The following is a 12974-nucleotide window of genomic DNA, read 5'->3' as shown; positions in this document are numbered from 1 at the left end:
CATTTTTTGCACAGTTTTGTCATTTTTCTGGGACATAGCCTATTTTTGCTATTTTTTGTGCTTTCAACCTCCTTCCAGTTCATGGTACATTTGGGTATGAAAGCAATAATGTATCCTGGGAAGCTATACATTTTAAAAAAGAAGATAACATTCTGAATTCAGCAAGGGGTCATTTGTGTATATCCTTCAAGGTTGTTGTATAGAAACTAACAGTTGAAAATAGAAAAAATTGAAAATGAGTAAATAAAAACAGCCATTTGTGCCAACGTTTTCACTTGTAACTTCTACTAAGTATGACAGATGTTTGAAACCAATATACCATTACATCTGCTGGATCCTTCTGGTTGTGGGGATATATAGGAATTGTAGGTTCACCAAGAACCCGAGGAACCCAGAGCCAATAACTGAGCAGCATCTTGCAATGGTTTTTATTATGTACCGGGTATATAGCAATTATTTTGGGAAAATGTATACATGGAAAAATCGGTATGAAAGACACATATGTATTTCTGAAATGGGAACAAAATATAGAGTTTAGAAACAGTAGATATTTGCACATTTCTGAAATTGGGAGTACCCATACTAGCATGAGAATTATCGGTCATTTTTCAAAATGACTTATTTTTCACACATTGTCTTTCATTTGGCAGGCAGATATGCATCGAAAGTCAATAGGTAATAACAGTTGCTCTACAGTTCTGTGTTACCCTAAGTCCCCCAATAAAAATGGTACCTCACTTGTGTGGGTAGGCCTTGTGCCCACGACAGGAAACGGCTCAAAACGCAACGTGGACATACCACATTTTCACAGTGAAAAATGACTTTTTTTGCTAAGTGCCTAGCTGTAGTTTTTTAACCCTAGCTCTGCCGGCACCTAGGGAAACCTAGAAAACCTATAAATTTTTTAAAAATGGACACCCAGGAAATCAAGGATGGGGTGACTTGACTGGCTCTCACCTGGTTCTGTTACCCAGAATCCCTTGCACACCTTAACAATTGTAAAAAAACAAATTTTTCTCGCTTTTCTGTGGTGGAAAGTTCTGGAATCTGTGTGGATCCACAAAAATCCACCCACTCCGCGTTTCCCAAAGTCTTCCAAGAAAAATGGTACCGCCCTTGTGTGGGTAGGCCTAGCGCCCGCGACAGGAAACGGCCCAAAACACAAGGTGGACACACCACATTTTCACAATGAAAAATGATCCTTTTTTAGCAAAGAGCCTAGCTGGAGTTTTTGAACCCTAGCTCTGCCGGAACCCAGGGAAACCTAGCAAAACTATACATTTTTTAAAACTAAACACACAGGGGAATCTAGGATGGGGTGACTTGACTGGCTCTCACCAGGTTCTGTTACCCAGAATCCCTTGCAAACCTAAACAATTGTCAAAAAAAACAAATTTTCCTCATATTTCTGTGGTGGAAAGTTCTGGAATCTACGTTGATCCACAAAATTCCACCCACCCCGCGTTTCCCAAATTCTTCCAAGAAAAATTGTACCTCACTTGTGTGGGTAGGTCTAGTGCCCAAGACAGGAAACGGCCCAAAACGCAAGATGGACACACCATATTTTCACAGTGAAAAATTACCCTTTTTTTGAAAAGTGCCTAGCTGTAGTTTTTTAACCCTAGCTCTGCCGGCACCCAGGGACATATAGCAAACCTATTCATTTTAAACTAGACACCCAGGGGAATCAAGGATGGGGTGACTTGACTGGCTCTAACCAGGTTCTGTTACCCAGAATCCCATGCACACTTCAAAAATTGTCAAAAAACCCAATTTTCCTTGCTTTTCTGTAGTGGAAAGTTCTGGAATCTGCATGGATCCCCAAAATTCCACCCACCCTGCATTTCCCAAAGTCTTCTGAGAACAGTTGTACCTCACTCGTGTGGGTAGGCCTAGTGCCCGCGACAGGAAAGCCCAAAACGCAAGTTGGACACACCACATTTTCACTGTGAAAAATGACCCTTTTTTTGCAAGTGCCTAGCTGTAGTTTTTGAACCCTGGCTCTGACGGCTCCTAGGGAAACCTAGCAAACCTATACATTTTTGAAAACTAGACACCCAGGGGAATCAAGGATGGGGGTGACTTGACTGGCTCTCACCAGGTTCTGTTACCCAGAATCCCCTGCAAACCTAAAACATTGTCCAAAGAAACACATTTTTCTCACTTTTTTGCGGTGGAAAATCTGCCTGGATCCACACAAATCCACCTACCCCATGTTTCCCAAAGTCTTCTGAGACAAATGGTACCTCACTTGTGTGGTTAGGCCTAGTTCCCGCGACAGGAAACGGCCCAAAACACAACGTGGACACACCACATTTTCACAGTGAAAAACGACCCTTTTTTGCAAAGTGCCTAGCTGAAGTTTTTTAACCCTAGCTCAGACGGCACCCAGGGAAACCTAGCAAACCTATAGGGTTTTGAAAATTAGACATACAGGGTAATCTAGGATGGGGTGACTTGACTGGCTCTCACCAGGTTCTGTTACCCATAATCTCTTGCAAACCTAAACAATTGTTTAAAAAACCACATTTCCCTCACATTTCTGTGGTGGAAAGTTCTGGAATCTACTTGGATCCATAAAATTCCACCTGCCCCATGTTCCCCAAAGTCTTCCGAGAAAATTGGTACCTTACTTGTGTGGGTAGGCCTAGTACCAGCGACAGGAAATGGCCCAAAACGCACCACATTTTCACAGTGAAAAATGACCCTCTTTTTACAAAATGCCTAGCTGTTGTTTTTGAACCCTAGCTCTGCCTGCTCCTAGGGAAACCTAGCAAACCTATACATTTTTTAAAACTAGACACCCAAAGAAATCCAGGATGGGGTGACTTGACTGGCTCTCACCAGGTTCTGTTACCCAGAATCCCTTGAAAACCTAAATAATTGTCAAAAAAAAAATCATTCTCACATTTCTGTGGTGGAAAGTTCTGGAATCTGCATGGATCCACAAAATTCCGCCCACCCCGCGTTCTCCAAAGTCTTCCAAGAAAAATTGAACCTCAGTTGTGTGGGTAGGCCTAGTGCCCGAGACTGGAAACAGCCCAAAACGCAGGGTGGACACACCACATTTTCAGAGTGAAAAAGAACCCTTTTTTTCAAAGTGCCTAGCTGTAGTTTTTTAACCCTAGCTCTGCCGGCACCTAGGGAAACCTAGCAAACCTATACATTTTTTTAAACTAGACACCCGGGGGGTGCCATGGAGGTATGGCTTGTGTGGATCCCCCAATGTTTTCTTACCCAGAATCCCCTGCAAACTTCAAATTTAGCTAAAACAAATCACTTTTCCACACATTGTTGTGTGGGAAAGTTGTGGCATCACCGGGCTCCACATACACTGCCATCACATATTTTATGCAGCCAAAAAACCACAAACCAATTGGCAATAGATACAAACCTTTAACTACAAGCACAACAGCTCTAACTGAATACAACACACTTTTGCCAACCATGAAATCTGATCAAAAATATAAAACAATACAGACCTGTCACTTTACTTTTATGCTCATGGTTGTAACCAAAACCTCTGTTGTGTGTGGTACAATTTAAAACATGTGGGCACACACAGCCCAGGATTAGAAGGGCAATAGGGGCAGTACATACGACTCTCCTTCCGCGCACCTCTTCGCGCACACACTCTACATTTTTTAGCGGGAAAGTCTTTTTTAGCAGTGGGAGGAAGTTGATCAGGAAAGTGGCGATCTTTCAATATAGCCACATCCTCATCCACTGCTTCTTTAGGAACTCCTGCCTGTTCTACTAAAACAAGGCTGACTATCAAAGACTGCTGAAACTGAACAAATGCCATCTTTGACTCTGGAGAGCAATCCTTAAATATAACAAAGGCATTGTAGCTTGCTAAATGGAATAAATGGATAGCCAACTTCTTATACCAAACGTACGCCTTACGAACAGCAGTGTAAGGTTCCAACCTCTGACCTACTGTATCTACACCACCCATGTGCTTATTGTAGTCTAAAATGCACACAGGTTTGCGCACTTCAGCAACCTGACCCCAAACAGTCACAGGTGAAGTACTTTCATCATGGATGGTAGTCAACATATAGACATCTCTCCTGTCAGAAAATTTCAGAACTAGAAGCTTATTACTATGCAAGGCACTGCACCCTTTACAAGTTTTTTACAAACCAGCTCTTTTGGGTAAGTTTTACGGTTAGGTTCAGGTTCAGAAAAATGTTTGTCCATAAAACATTCTAAAGAAAAAAACACACTAGACAATTAAAATATTAAAACAGTTAAACACATTTACGGTTAGTGCGGATTGTGCCATAAGCAACAGTGTCCACTTTGAACAATTCCTTGAACAATGGCACAGCAGTGTAAAAGTTATCTACATATAAATGGTGAGCTTTGTTTAAAAGTCCTCTGCTCAGTTCCCACACAATTTTCTCTGCAACTCCAAAAGTGGACGGACAACCAGGGGGCTCAATACTGGAATCCCTAGCAGTGTAGACCCTGAAATATATACATATCCAGTACTACTCTCAGACAGCATATACTTCTTAATTTCATAGCATGCCCTCTTGCTAGGAATGTACTGCCTAAAAACCAATTGACCCTTGAATAGAACCAAAGACTCATCCACAGCTATTTCTTTCCCGGGCACATAGATCTCTGAAAATCGATCAACAATGTGATCAAGGACAGGCTGAACCTTAAAAAGATGGTCACAATCAGGGTGATCGTGGGGCAACACAAAAGCATTATCAACAAAATGCAACATCCGAAGAAGCCAATACCGATTACGACTCATGGTTGCAGGAAATATAGCTGTTGTTATCAAGGGATTAGTAGACCAATATGAAGACAGAGATGGCTTCCTAATCACGCCCATCAAAAAAGTTAAACCCAAGAACTTCTTCAGCTCATCCAGATCCACCGTGTAGCTCTAGAGTGGGGCCTAAGCCTGGCACTGTTGTCCCTCAAACACTGTTCAGCATACAACTTAGTCTGCTTAACAATCCCAACCAAAATACATTGTCCAAAAACAACTGAAATAAATTTACAGGGAATATTTTTGCACAATTCAGTCTGCAACACCATTAAAGACAGGCAGCACCAGCTTCACCATGTGTGGGTCAACCCATAGTCTAGCACTTCCAATGGGAAGCCTCGCAGACTCAGGCTGCAATCCATGCTGCACTATCAGCACATCAGTGTCCTCCTCTAAAACAGGCACTTCATCCGCACTGAGAGTAGCTTCATCTGCACTGAGAGTAGCTTCACCATAAGATGATTCCATGTGGAGAGAAAACTCACTGCCTGAATATTCCCCTCCCTCCTCTGCCTCAGATGCAGAGTCAGTCTCATAATCATGTTCAGAAGAAGACTCGAAAATTATCCCTACAACTTGCTGAGCGGTCATCCTGCGGCTAGCCATAATCCTTTGTTATACAAGTAACTTGACAAATAAGTCAACAGTACCCAAAGTGTATAAAAAAGTAATAAACAAAAAGTGGATTTATAAAACTAAAAGAAAAACTACAAGCATACAGCAGTAGCAAGGCAAAGTCAATCAATACAAAGCACACACAGGCCTATATACTGTAAAACAATACTACTCACTTGCCAGAAGTAGCTAGACTCACCACAAAATAGATTACACAAAAAGCAACACAATACACATTGTGCAAAAATACAAGGAAAATGGCACAGGCAATCAAACAAAAGCTAAATAGGCTTCTAATATTACAAAATTTCCAAAAAAACACATTCATGAAGCTCACATTTGTAGTAAACAATATAAAAAAACGTTTCCTTACCAAACACTTGCAACTAAACTGCAGCTCTACCAGTGCCGAAACCGCAAGCACAATTTACAACAAAGCTTTGCCCTAAAATGAAAAGGAGAAAACAAAATGTTACGACCACAAATAATGGCACACATACCATCAACCAACAACACAAAATTTCCCCAGGGGCACATGGGCTTCAAAATACAAGGTCTATGGGGGCAAAACAGCCAGAATATTCATCCCCAAAAGGGGCCACTCCCCAAAACATTTTGCACCATAAACAATAAAATCCCTGGTAGTTTAGCAGCTTTTGCTCCCTTTTGGCCCTAAAAATATATGGCCGATCTGCCTCAAGGGGGGGGCAGAAAAGCCCAAAACAGTTATCCCCAAAAGGGGGTGATCCTTGCCCAAGGGACCACTCCCGAAACATATGTATATACATATGTTTATACATACATTAAAAAAATCCTGGTAGTCTAGAGGCTTCTACCCCCCTTGGGGGCAGATGGGCCTAAAAATAGAAAGCCAATCTGCCCCCAAGGAGGGCAGAAAAAACCAAAATATTCATCCCCAAAAGGGGAGCAATCCTTGCACAAGGGACCCCCATAATTTAAAAAAAGATGAATCCCTAGCATCTAGTAGGTTCCAAACCCCCCTGGGGGTTGGATCAGTAGGAACAATGGCTGATCTAGCCCCAGTGGGGCCCAAAACATGGAGGTAAAAAACCACCCCCATGGGAATGACCCAAACCTAAACTTAGGAGTCCTAACTATACTACTACTAAACTGAGAAAAATCCTAATTTTAAGACTTTCGGTATTCACAGAAGGCATTTAGGAGTCCTAAAGTTAGGACTCCTAACTTCTGTGAATACCGAAATGAGTAAGTGCCTTCTCTGGGCCCGATTCACAGAACTAACTTAAGACAAAATCCTAAACTTACTACCATTTTGGTATTCACAGAAGGCACTTACTCATTTCGGTATTCACAGAAGGCACTTACTCATTTCGGTATTCACAGAAGTTAGGAGTCCTAACTTTAGGACTCCTAAATGCCTTCTGTGAATACCGAAAGCCTTAAAATTTGGATTTTTCTCAGTTTAGTAGTAGTATAGTTAGGACTCCTAAGTTTAGGACTCCTAAATGCCTTCTGTGAATACCGAAAGTCTTAAAATAAGGATTTTTCTCAATTTAGTAGTAGTAAAGTTAGGACTCCTAACTTTAGGACTCCTAAATGCCTTCTGTGAATACCGAAAGCCTTAAAATTAGGATTTTTTTCAGTTTAGTAGTAGTATAGTTAGGACTCCTAAGTTTAGGACTCCTAAACTGAGAAAAATCCTAATTTTAAAACTTTCGGAATTCACAGAAGGCATTTAGGAGTCCTAAACTTAGGACTCCTAACTTCTGGGGCAGATTCACAGAACTAACTTAAGACAAAATCCTAAACTTACAACCATTTTCGTATTCACAGAAGGCACTTACTCATTTTGGTATTCACAGAAGACACTTACTCATTTCGGTATTCACAGATGTTAGGAGTCCTAAGTTTAGGACTCCTAAATGCCTTCTGTGAATACCGAAAGCCTTAAAATTAGGATTTTTCTCAATTTAGTAGTAGTAAAGTTAGGACTCCTAAGTTTAGGACTCCTAAATGCCTTCTGTGAATACCGAAAGCCTTACAATTAGGATTTTTCTCAATTTAGTAGTAGTAAAGTTAGGACTCCTAACTTTAGGACTCCTAAACTGAGAAAAATCCTAATTTTAAGACTTTCGGTATTCACAGAAGGCATTTAGAAGTCCTAAACTTAGGACTCCTAACATCTGTGAATACCGAAATGAGTAAGTGTCTTCTGTGAATACCAAAATGAGTAAGTGCCTTCTGTGAATACGAAAATGGTAGTAAGTTTAGGATTTTGTCTTAAGTTAGTTCTGTGAATCGGGCCCAAAGTGAATACCGAAATGAGTAAGTGTCTTCTGTGAATACCAAAATGAGTAAGTACCTTCTGTGAATACCAAAATGGTAGTAAGTTTAGGATTTTGTCTTAAGTTAGTTCTGTGAATCGGGCCCTGTGAATACCGAAATGAGTAAGTGCCTTCTGTGAATACCAAAATGGTAGTAAGTTTAGAAATATAGGGGCCGATTCACAGAACTAACTTAAGACAAAATCCTAAACTTATTACTTTTGGTATTCACAGAAGTTAGGATTTTGTCTTAAGTTTGTCTTAAGACAAACTTAAGACAGACTTAAGACAGTCTTAAGACAGACTTAAGACAGTCTTAAGACAGACTTAAGACAAACTTAAGACAGACTTAAGACAGACTTAAGACAGACTTAAGACAAACTTAAGACAAAATCCTAACTTAAGTCTGTCTTAAGTCTGTCTTAAGTTTGTCTTAAGTCTGTCTTAAAACTTTCTTAAGTCTGTCTTAAGACTGTCTTAAGTCTGTCTTAAGTTTGTCTTAAGACAAACTTAAGACAAAATCCTAACTTCTGTGAATACCAAAAGTAGTAAGTTTAGGATTCTGTCTTAAGTTAGTTCTGTGAATCAGGCCCCTCGTGGTGCAGAATATCGATATGCAGGTAAGAAATATGATTTTTTATAACATCGAAGTTAATAATATTGTCAGCACTACTTGGGTAAGGCTGCTGCCGAACTGCTGAATACTCTGATCCCAATCGCTATCACTAACGGCTGTACTCACGTTTTTAAACTGTGCTTTGATCTTGCTGTACTTTCGTTTTTAAGCTGTGTTTTTATCTTGCTGCTTATTTGCACATTGAGTATCCTGTTTTTGGTGATTACTCTGGTCCCCCGCTGGCTCCCTTGCCCCGGTCCACCACGGCAGTGTGCCGATTGAGTGGAGGGCGTTTCAGGGTACAGCGGGTCCAATCGCGTGGCATTTCCGGTCTCAGGGAGGGCGGAGCTAGGCTCCCGCGCTCTCCTCAATATTAGACCGATGTGCCAGCGGACGCGCAGCACTACTTGGGTAAGGCTGCTGCTGAACTGCTGAATAATCTGATCCTAATCGCTATCACTAACGGCTGTACTCACGTTTTTAAGCTGTGCTTTGATCTTGCTGTACTCATGTTTTTATGCTGTGTTTTTATCTTGCTGCTTATTTGCACATTGAGTATCCTGTTTTTGGTGATTACTCTGGTCCCCCGCTAGCTCCCTTGCCCCGGTCCACCACGGCTGTGTGCCGATTGAGTGGAGGGAGTTTCAGGGAGCAGCGGGTCCAATTGCGTGGCATTTCCGGTCTCAGGGAGGGCGGAGCTAGGCTCCTGTGCTCTCCGCAATATTAGACCAATGTGCCAGCAGATGCGCGCAGCAGGCGCGCCGCTGGCGCGCCAGAGGCACATCTAAGGGAAGCCCGTCCGCGGCCGGACGGGGCTAGGGGCGGGAAACCCTGCCTGTGATAAACCAGACCCAAGCACCACTCAAGGATACACGAGAGAAGCACTGTTAGCCCTTTTGCACCATACAGGCTTTGATCATACACGCTGCTCAAGAACTCACCCAGGAGATACGCATGGCCCGTTCTCATACCTTGCCTGTAAATGGTGCAGTATGGGACAAACCCAGATGAGAAGGCAGATGGAACCTGACACCCTTAAATTGTCATGTATATACTTTAATGCAAGATCAATCCCAAAGCATTCTGCCAATATTTGGGACACCCTTAATGAAAGGAACCCTGATCTTGTTTTTATCACCGAAACATGGCTGGATAAAAACAATGCCCCTGACGTTGCCAATGCCCTACCAGCCAAATACAAAATTGTCAGCCAAGACAGGAATGGTCGAAAAGGAGGGGGGGTAGCGATACTATTTAAAGACCATCTGACCTGCCAGCCCATACAAGTAGCCCAACAAGATGAGCACGAAACACTATCTTTCCAAATACTCCATGACGGTCTCACTTTACTGGCCGGTGCCATGATATACAATCCTCCAGGTCACCAAGCCGATCGGAGTACCAGGTTATTTACCCAACTCCTACTGGTTTGCCTGAAATACAAGAACTATTTAGTGATAAGTGATTTTAATGATTATTACGAAAAAGTTGATCATCCGGTGGTCTCACAACTGGAAAGTGACCTGCAAATTCAACAATTAAAGCAATGGATCAAGGAGCCCACCCACATTGCTGGGCATACCCTTGACCTACTATTCTCTAGCATTGAATCGACAGTCATCCAAGTGATTAATCCACTATTATGGACAGATCACTCACTCGTATCATTCTCAATGGAACTACCGGTTAAACAAACTCATCCATGGAAGCCCAAACAGACAAACAACAGAGCGTGGAGGTTAGTTACCGAAACATCGTTCCAATTACACTTTCCCCCTCCTAACACCCTGTCCCGGAGTGAGCTCCCGGCGAGCACAGCTGCAGCACACCTGGAATCTGAAATCAGAACAACCTTGAACCTAATTGCCCCAATGCTAAAGCCCAGACGATCCCAAAGACCTCTCACTGAGAAATGGTATACACCCCAACTCAAAGCACTTAAAAGAAAGTGCGAACATATCGAACATCAATGGAGACTGTCCAAACTAGAACCAGACAGATTTCAGTACAAATCCGAACTTAAAATATACAATCACGCTATAAAAAATGCGAAAAAAAGCTACTATGCGCAACGAATTAACGAAAACTGCAATTCAGCCAAAAAGCTATACAAAATAGTTAAAGAACTTAGTAAACCAACCAGCATGTCCTAAATCCTTCCACCTTCTGTTGAAGCTTACGAAAAGATTAGCAATTTCTTCTCGGACAAAATAAGCCAAATATACTCCACTTTTAGTCCTACTACGGAAATAGACCTTACGAGCCAGAAATTCCAGACTCCACACCCAGAAGCGATATCAGAAATGAGTAAATTCGCTCCTCTCACGGAACTTGAGGTTCTGAAGGCTATGGGCGAAGTTAAGTCAGGATCCCCCCTGGACCCCTGTCCACACTTAATTATTGCTCTGACAGCCCCTACCCTCTGTCCACATGTCACCCAGCTCCTCAATAACCCACTCAACACTGCCACTTTTCCAGATATTCGGAAACAGGCAGTAGTAACTCCTTTGATTAAAAAGGCAGGAACAGATGTTCTCAATCCCGAAAACTATCGCCCAATCTCCCAACTCCCATACCTATCTAAAGTTCTGGAGAAGCTGGTGAACAGACAATTATCTAATTACCTTGAATCTAATGACCTGTTGGTCCCCTCGGAGATGGGTTTCAGGGCTACCAACAGCACTGAAACAACGCTACTGGCAGTATCGGATAACATCAGGTCCTGTACTGACCAGGGAGGAGCCGTAGCTTTGATACTTTTAGACCTGTCGGCAGCATTCGACACGGTCTCCCATAACAGAATGCTAGAAACCCTTCATAAAAAGGGAATCCACTCTACAGCGCTAAAATGGCTTGGCTCGTTTCTCACTAACCGAACACAAACGGTTCGACTAGGTCATTTACAATCCAAACCCAATACCATCGGCTGTGGTGTCCCACAGGAAGCATCGCTAAGCCCCACTTTATTTAACACCTATGTTTCATCCCTGGCGGAAATTAGTAGAAAGTGGGGAATTGGCATCTGCTCCTATGCAGACGACACACAGCTAATGGTGGCTCTTTAGGAATGACCTGAAGTCACCAAAATAAAGCTACATAATTGTCTCTCAGAAAGGGCACAATGGATGCAGAAGCACTGCTTGAAACTAAACGCAGGGAAAACGGAAATCCTGCTCTTTGGAGGAGTCATGTTGATTTGGGACGCCATGTGGTGGCCACAAACACTTGGGGCTGCTCCAATCCCTAAGCAATGCGCCAAAAATTTGGGCATCTTCATAGATGACACCTTATCCATGAAGGACCATGTGCGGGCCCTTTGTGGCAAGGGTTTTGCCACCTTAAAACTGCTACACAGGCTTTTTCCATGGATCCCACTAGACTGTAGAAGAACAGTCACGCAGGCCCTGCTTATGAGCCAACTTGACTACGGTAACTCCCTATTTGTGGGCATGAATGAGTCTCTCGTCACGCGGTTACAGGTACTTCAAAATGCCGCAGCTAAGCTAGTGTGCAATAAAAGCAGACTAAGCTCAGCATCAAAGTGCATGAAAGACCTGCACAGGCTCCCCATGCGCCAAAGAGCTGTTTTTAAATTGCTCAGCCATGCTCACAGAGCACTATTCCAAAACGGCCCCAAAATACTTCAGGGGTAAATCGAGTTCTATGTCCCTACAAGGAACCTACGGTCTTCATATCCAGCACTAGCCAGAACAAAACGTATAAAGAAAGTAAGGTCCGGAGGGCGCTCCTTCTCATATCTGTCAGCCAAGAGATGGAATGATCTCCCCATAGACCTACGACTCACATCCAACTATCTGGAGTTCCGGAAAAAACTGAAAACTCATCTGTTCCCTAAAAACTAACACCTCCTTGCCTGTACCAGCAGCCTATTACCCTATTTTTCGCTATTAGCGCCTTGATATCCCCTGGGATGAATGTCGCGCTCTATAAATAAATAAATAAATCGTTGTTAAAAATATCGATTTTGTTTATTGTTTTAAATGTTAGTATATGTGGTAAAAGTATATATTATTTTTGTAATGTATGCTGGAATTTTTTTAAAGTAATTAATTTTATGTTAAATTATTTTTCGTATTTTAGTTCTGTAGCAGATTGTGGGTTTTATAGGGGAATAAAGTGGGAAGTAATTTAATTATAATGTAATAATGAAGATTTTTTTTTAATTAATTACTTGTATGTTAATTAATTTTTACGTAATTTTATTCCGTAGCAGGTCATGGGTTTATAGGGGAATAGGATGGGAAGTAATTTCATTTAAATTAATTAATTAATACATAAATTTATCAATAGTTTTGTATTTAATAATTTATATTATTAATCGTGTCAATTAATTATTAATCAATTATACATTGATTAATAAAAATTAATACACGATTGGTAAATATGTTACTTGTGTAAACAAAAGTTAATAATTAGTTATTAATTTGATATAAATTATTAATAATTAATTTGTTAATTTGTTAATTGTGTACTTTTTTTAGGAGTGGGTTGCGGGTTGATAGGGGAGTAGGGTGGGGAGTATTTTAATTAAATTATTTTAAATTAAATATTTTTAGATAATATTTTTTAAAGTTATTTTATAGTGTTAATGGTGTGAATTAATTTATATTTGATGATTAATAAT

The sequence above is a fragment of the Triturus cristatus genome, chromosome 3_2 (genome assembly GCF_964204655.1).
Source record: "Triturus cristatus chromosome 3_2, aTriCri1.1, whole genome shotgun sequence".
Classification (NCBI taxonomy): domain Eukaryota; kingdom Metazoa; phylum Chordata; class Amphibia; order Caudata; family Salamandridae; genus Triturus; species Triturus cristatus.
The sequence above is the reverse complement of the archived record's forward strand: the minus strand, read 5'-3'. Positions refer to the sequence as shown.